The sequence below is a fragment of the Otolemur garnettii genome, unplaced genomic scaffold (assembly GCF_000181295.1).
Source record: "Otolemur garnettii isolate 467f Iridium unplaced genomic scaffold, OtoGar3 scaffold00237, whole genome shotgun sequence".
Taxonomy (NCBI): Eukaryota; Metazoa; Chordata; class Mammalia; order Primates; family Galagidae; genus Otolemur; species Otolemur garnettii.
The window spans coordinates 1,048,590-1,053,983 of record NW_003852632.1 but is presented as its reverse complement, the minus strand read 5'-3'; the positions used below and the strand labels follow the sequence as shown (position 1 = coordinate 1,053,983).

At 43.2% G+C, this 5,394-nt stretch overlaps 1 pseudogene; it reads left to right on the top strand.

Annotated features, from left to right (window-relative positions):
• Positions 1–1,491: 1,491 nt before the first annotated feature.
• Positions 1,492–2,172, top strand: LOC100945863 (annotated as a pseudogene).
• Positions 2,173–5,394: the final 3,222 nt, after the last annotated feature.

Genomic DNA, 5,394 nt, shown 5'->3' with positions numbered 1-5,394 from the left:
AATACACCTCTAATGGCACAAATCCAAAGTTTCCTAAAACCACAGGAGAGAATCATAGAACCAGCAGATCTGTGGGAGCTTTAGCACCTCACCTGGCTTATGTACTTCACCAGCATGTGCAGCACTCTCTTAAGTAAAGATTCACGGGAATTCCAAGATATCCCCAGAGTAACCACGAGATTACAATGGGAAGAGTAGGAAAATTGTTTTTATGTCAAATCAATTTTTCATGTATGTTGACATACTCAAGCTGCTTCCCTTTTTTGTACTGTTTCTTTGCTGGTCTTATCTGAAACACCCATTTTGTTTCTCTGTTCTGTTACAAGAAATAAGTCTTTGTTTTCTAAAGAAACTTTCTAGTTGGGCTCAGCATTTTGCCTGGTAGTTGGCACTCCTTTGTAACTTTTCCCTTGCTATAGTATTAAAAGATATGTATATAAAATAAATATATGGATTCGAAGAATCTAGTACAAAGCTGATTGTATTGTTTAGAACACCATCAAAAGGAACAAGTGAAATGAATCAACTTCCTGAATTCTTTTCTGGATTGAAGTGGAAAATGTATTACATGAGGATCTAGTTAGAGACTCTCCAGGAAAGATTCAGGAAATATTCCCACATGCCTGCTAATTAACATTCATATAATTTTTTCTAATTTTCTGCAAAATGCTGTAGAAATGGGAGGTCCGTGTAAGAAAATAACAATAAATATGACTCACAGCATCCAAATTAAGTCAACACTAAGATAGCTGGAAGCTATTGACTAGTCTGTTTGGCTGAACTAATTTCTTGGATTATAACAAAATGATTCAACATAAATAGATATGCCCAAGCAATCTATTAGATGGATACATTTGTATTGGTAGCATCTGTGTTCACTTAAGAGGAATCACGAATATTCACTGATAGCATCTGTGTTCACTTAAGTGGAATCCACATTTTGGTCTTTAAGATATATTCTCTAGATCTTTTATCCACTGCTAAAAGCAAAGCAAAAAAAAAAAAAAAAAGGCAAATACAGTATGACTTCTGAATTCCTGACTTTTTACAAAAATGATCTCAAGAGGAAATTAAAGTTTTAAGCTTTTCAGGTCCTTGAGTTCATTCTTCTGTCCATAAAGGTGTTGGGAGGGAGAAGTTTCTCAATTAAGCTAATAGCAGGAAACCCTGGAGAATATAACTTTGTCAACCTCCTTCCCAGATTGACTAAGTTGGAATCTTCAGAAAGCGAGTTCGGGAACTTGGGCTTCATAAAGGTTGCCTGGCAATTCTGAGGCCACTGGGACCTGAGACCATTAATCTAATGTATTCTCCATCTTAATGTATTGTTTTAATTCTTTCCACCATAGCTGGAGACTCTTAGAAACTCAAACAACTGACAGTAAAGACGAGGAACTGATTTTATTTTATGCTCCGTATTTAATAGGGTTAAAAATATTTTCTTTCAGAGGTGGGCATTACCTGAGCTCGCAGAGATCGTGGGAAAGCGAAATGGAGGGGTATGTGTCTAACCTGACGGTCTGCAATCTGGCCTACGGTGGGAAGCTGGAGGAGTTGAAGGAGAGAATCCTGGCCGATAAGTCCCTGGCTACTAGAACTGACCAGGACAGCAGAACTGCCTTGCACTGGGCATGCTCAGCCGGGCATACCGACGTTGTTGCATTCTTGTTGCAGCTTGGCGTGCCAGTGAACGATAAAGATGACTCAGGCTGGTCTCCTCTTCATATTGCTGCTTCTGCTGGCTGGGATGAGATTGTGAGAGCTCTTCTGGGAAAAGGTGCTCAAGTGAATGCTGTCAATCAGAATGGCTGTACTCCCCTCCATTACGCAGCTTCCAAAAACAGGCATGAAATTGCTGTCATGTTACTGGAAGGTGGCGCTAATCCAGATGCCAAGGACCATTACGAGGCTACAGCAATGCACCGGGCAGCAGCCAAGGGTAACCTGAAGATGGTTCATATCCTTCTGTGCTTCAAGGCATCCACGGACGTCCAAGACACCGAGGGTAACACTCCTCTACACTTAGCCTGTAATGAGGAGAGAGTGGAAGAAGCAAAACTGCTGGTGTCCCAAGGAGCAAGTATTTACATAGAAAATAAAGAGGGAAAAACACCCCTGCAAGTGGCCAAAGGCGGCCTGGCTTTAATACTCAAAAGAATGGTAGAAGGTTAAACAGCTTGAATCTATTATTAACTTCGTATGTTTTATTGTTGTTCCCAGTGTCCTGGAAACCAATGTTCTTGTGCGTAATGCATCGTTTATGAATGATGAAGTTTTCTCACCTTCAAAGTCTTATAAATATGTTAACTATCATTCCTGGCTGAGGTACTTGTTCTAAGTTTATAACATGCTTTCCAGACATTGAATAACTGTTGAGATTATTGTATCTGTTATCGTATAGAATTCTGTATTAAATTTTGGTTAATTTTGAGTATGGGATTCTGTGGCTGTTATGAGTCTTCAGCACCCTCCCACGTACCTTCTGACCCCGTCTGAGGCAGAACAATGCAATAGCAATACATCAGTTGTTTTTCCAGATGGTTCTGTTTGGTTGAAACACATCCTCACTTGTTTTTCAAGCCTCACATAGGCCTGTGCAAAAATTTCTGTTTTTTCAACCATGAGGTTTAATTTATTTTTATGATAGAAGGAACATGTATATATTTTAGTGGACCAAATTTTACGTTGGAGGGCATGCTCTAAATGAATGAACAACAGTAGTCCATGTACACACATATTCCTTTGATGAGCTTTCTGCCTCCAAAATAGGGTGTATGGTTTTTAAAAGGAAGTTCTAAAGTACCTGTATTGAGTCATCTTGTATGAAAAAGAATGCCAAGCTTGTTAAAATGTGTAACAAAAGTGTACTTTGACTTGTATTTCAGAAACTAAAAAATAAAATGTTGAAAGTTAAAAAATATATATTTTCTTTGCTGGAGACTCAGATTCACCCACTGAGTCGTAGCCTAAGTAACACTGCAGGGACACCTGCCCACGCCAAGACGACTTCCTTGGGCTGCTCCTATGTGTGAGCACCAGGCCCACCCTCCTCCCTGACAAAAGGCTTTGCTTCCTTCCGAAACACAGCATTAATTTAGAAACTCTGACATTGCTTCAATGTCTGGGCCAAACAAGAATCTGACACATGGGTAAGAAACTATCTCCCTGTGTAGGAGTTCATCTCCCCAGAGACTGAGGGACAGTTGCGTGTGGCAAATTACGATGGGCTTCATTATTGATTCTCACTTCTGTTGCATTCCTTAGTGTGCCTGGCCTAGTGGCTAAGCTGGCTCTGAAGGAAAACACAAGGAAAGGAGCTCAAAAGGCCATGCTGAATCATCTAGAGCCACTAGCCCAGGATGAAGCCTCTGGCAGTGGCCCATGGAGTTTTCAAGATTCTACATTTCTGCTTTGCCTAAAAACTTCTGAGTGAAAGTATTGTATCTAAAATTACCTAAATCTTTGAACTGTCTTGTACTTTTGACCTTTCCTACCTTCGTGGTAGGGGGTTTCCAGCCATGTCCTATGGCTCACTTTGCAAAGGCATACGTCCCTTCCTTGGATCTGAAACAACATTTTCTCAAGTTTCACGTGCTGACATTCTAGAATGCAACTAAACCATCATGCCTTCCTCTGCCATCTTTATCCTAGGGCACTAAGCACACATGAGGAAGCAGACAAAGTCCCTGCTTCAGTGGAGCTTACTGCTGGTGGAAGGAGACAGACAGTGAACAAGCAGTAAACAAAATATATATTACAGTGGTGACAGTGCTGGGCACAGCCACTCAACGATAGGTGGTTTCCAAGGACATGTGACCTGTGCAGCTGTACAGGCCCTGTGCTCAGAAGGTCTGCACTTGAGACTTTCTGCTTTGTGGTCACTATCTCAATAGTCATAATCTTATCTTTGAATCTGGGTTTGGTGAATGACATCATCTGTGACAATGGGACATGCGATCATTATCTGTGGAGCCGCAGCATGTCCTGCCTTCTCTTGTCTCCCCAGGACAAGTCCCCAGCCGCCTGATGGCCCTCCAGGCCCCTGCCTGGCCTTCCCATCCATGCACCCTCCCTTGACTTCTTCCATCCTGTGGCCCCAGCTGGACCTAGGTGTGGGAAGGGCCATATGGCATCTCAGGTGGGGCATGGCAAGGGTTGTTCTCCTCTTGGAGTTTGCAGCACCACAGTGATTCAGTGAATGCTGGGGGCGGGGAGGTGGAAGAGCATAGGCTCATTTACCACCCTAATCTCAAAACTTGGGGTACCCTGGTGTTGAACTTGTAAGCCCCCCGCAACTTGATGCCTGCCTGTAGCTCCCTAGTATCAGTTTCCCCCTGCCACCGACTGCCAGGCTGATGTCCCCTGCCCAGTAGGAGCTGGGACATTGGCCACGCATCTCCCCTTCCTCTAGCACAACCACAGTGGAGGGAAAGCCCTAGGTGTTTCTGAGTGTCACTTTTGATCTACACGTATCCCCTGTCTTAGGGAGCATACCTTCCATGAGCAAATAAACAGCACAACAAGTTGAGAAAGAGGTTGTGGGAAAAAGGGGAAAACTCTATTTTCATACCTATAAAAGCAATTTCCCTCTGCTTTTTGAACCAAGAATTCTACATTTTCATTTCACACTGGGTCCCACAAAATACATAGCTGGTTCCAGTATTGGGGGAGAGAGAATAATGGGTAAAGGATCTCTGGTTTATTTAGGATGATCAGAGGAGGGAAGGACCTCCCTGACAGGGTGGTGTTTAGACAGCAGGAGGTAAAGATGAGCTGTGTGGATGTCTAGGTGAGAGGGTTCCAGGCAGCAGGAAAAGTTAAGTGCAAAGGCCCTGTGGCAGGGCTGTGCTAGGCTGTGACAACCACTGGGACTCCAGCAAAGAGATCAAGGGTGGATGGCAGAAGATGAGGTCACAGTGCAGTGAGGCTGCAACCCTATTACGTAGGACATAGGAGGCCTTCAGGTTTTACACTCCATAAAAGAAGCATTTTAATATTTTAAGTCAATGAGGATTATACCTACCAATGAGTGACTTGGTATGATTTATACCTTAGAGGGATTATCTGTGAGGTCTACTGTCCATTTGCATGAACTAGCCTCATTCCTCCCTCATACTCAGCATCCATCTCTGTCCCTTCACTCTGCTTGCTCCTTCTTCATGGCACTTACCATCACCTGGCATATTAGATATGCTTTTACTTGTTTGTCTCCTTGGAGAGAAATATGAACTGCAGGAGAACAGCGACTTGGTCACCCTGTGTCTTTGGATCAGTATCTGTTACTGACTGAGTGCTCAGTGATCGTGAGCTGGGGAAGGAGTGAATGTATCCTTTAGGACAGAGGGGGGTATCTTGAGGGGTTTGTAATCAAGGGCTCTCTCTCATCTCCAGGGC